Genomic DNA, 1,839 nt, shown 5'->3' on the forward strand with positions numbered 1-1,839 from the left:
GGCAGCTGTCAAAATCATTCAATCTGATATCTGCTGCGACGAAAAATTATTGCAAAAAAAAAAACAAAAAATAGAAAAGACAAAAATTAAAAAATACTAAAGAGAAGAAATATTTTGGATAAAAATGCCTTACCAGCACGGATGCTACAGGGACTTCAATCTTGGAACGTTTGCAAGATGTCCAGGGGGCTGCGATCCACCTATGGCGAGGTAAGTGGAAAACCGAGGTTGCCTATACTTTGATACTTTGACACAGTAAGGATTTGAGATACACTGTTGTTCTCACGTCAAGACCGCGGATAGAAGAAGCGTAGGCGCTAGGATTCGACAGCTGAGAAATATAATATAGTTCTCAGCATATTATGTACTTTCACACCAATGACCACACGGCTACATATTTAACAAACCACGGTTTGTTAAATATGTAGCCCACAAAATATTAGCCACGGACGACGGTCTAACGTTTCTTTCAAAGCACGAGGGTACCATGTCTTATAGCCGCATAGTCTGTTCTATGCCATTCATCATCATACATAGCAATAAAGTCGATAGAGAAACTCATGACTCGAAGTTGTATCGATTGAATGAGACAGAGTGGTTTCTTTCTTCTACTTTTCTTTCATCTTCGTTATATCGTTATTTTATTTATCTTATCTTTTATCTTCGTTATCCTCTGTTGCAGGTGCTGCTGCCAGCCCTGCGTACAAGGTTGCTGCTGCTGCCCAACAGGGCCGTGTTGTAACTGCCACGGCTGCTACTGCTGATGAAAGTAACGTGAAGTCTTCCTTGTGCTGTAATGTAATAAACCGTTGACAAAAGGCTGTGTTTTATCTGAATGTGGTTATTTTTGAGAGGTCAGCTTGACGTGTCTTCAGAATTACATATCTTTTATCAGAGGCTTCAGAAACCAGTCATACCCACAGATTCAGCCATAATCCTATTGCTAGGATTTTCGAAAGGTTTGACTGAAGTTAACAGCTTTTTCTACAGCCCCTCTTGCAACGGCTTTTACAAAGAATAATCTAGTTCGGTAATCTTCACAACAAAACGAAGTCAAACTAGCAAGCAGGCTATCAGACTTCTGTGAACTATCCAAAAAAACTGACAGCCAAACCATCAGTCTCATCCTCAACTAATTTAAATAAGTAAAAGTAAAAATAACAAACCCACATAAGAAAGATGGATTACAAACAACACGAGAACCGAAAACGTCACGATTATTAGAAATGTACAGAAATAACACCGTGACATTGTACGGGGGCGATGTTCGTGGAACGCGACCCCTCGCCCTAGCATTCCATGAATATGGCACCCGCATCTATATTTACAAAAAACCCGCTCTATCCTGACCTGCGACAATATCAATTTGATAGACACACCCGAGCTCAACTTAGCCTGGTTATTGTACTTAGGGAGAAAAATTAAGGATTCGCCGAAACAGGTCAAAGACATTTACACGCAATTTACTAGAAAAGCGTATAAAATTGTTCTACGTCAATACTGCAGCATTGTCATTGGGAAAAACTGTTAGCATTTCCAGGGAATCCGGTCCCTATATTCCACAAACCCACTTTGGTGTGACCAATTAACAATAGGGTAATGAACCTACCGTCGTCCATTGTTGTTGTTTTGGGAATTCCTATGTTGTAGGTAAATAGGTATTTTTTTACAATTATGTGTTTAAAACACTCGAATATTTTTATAGCTAAAAGTCAGGTTATAAATATTGGTATCGTACTACATTGTGACTTGTGGAGTTGCGTCACAAAGTAACGACATATGGCGCCAGAGATGACCTATACCGAATTATTATTCGAAAATTAAGATTACATAGGTACT

The 1,839-nt window shown here is 39.2% G+C and overlaps 1 long non-coding RNA gene across 1 annotated transcript; it reads left to right on the plus strand.

Moving 5' to 3' along the window:
- Positions 1–818, plus strand: LOC135118389 (uncharacterized). The gene is made up of 2 exons (XR_010277550.1): positions 1–210; positions 683–818. It is a non-coding gene; the product is annotated as an uncharacterized LOC135118389 (long non-coding RNA).
- The last annotated feature ends 1,021 nt before the right edge of the window (positions 819–1,839 follow it).

The sequence above is a fragment of the Helicoverpa armigera genome, chromosome 2, assembly GCF_030705265.1.
Source record: "Helicoverpa armigera isolate CAAS_96S chromosome 2, ASM3070526v1, whole genome shotgun sequence".
NCBI classification, from domain to species: domain Eukaryota; kingdom Metazoa; phylum Arthropoda; class Insecta; order Lepidoptera; family Noctuidae; genus Helicoverpa; species Helicoverpa armigera.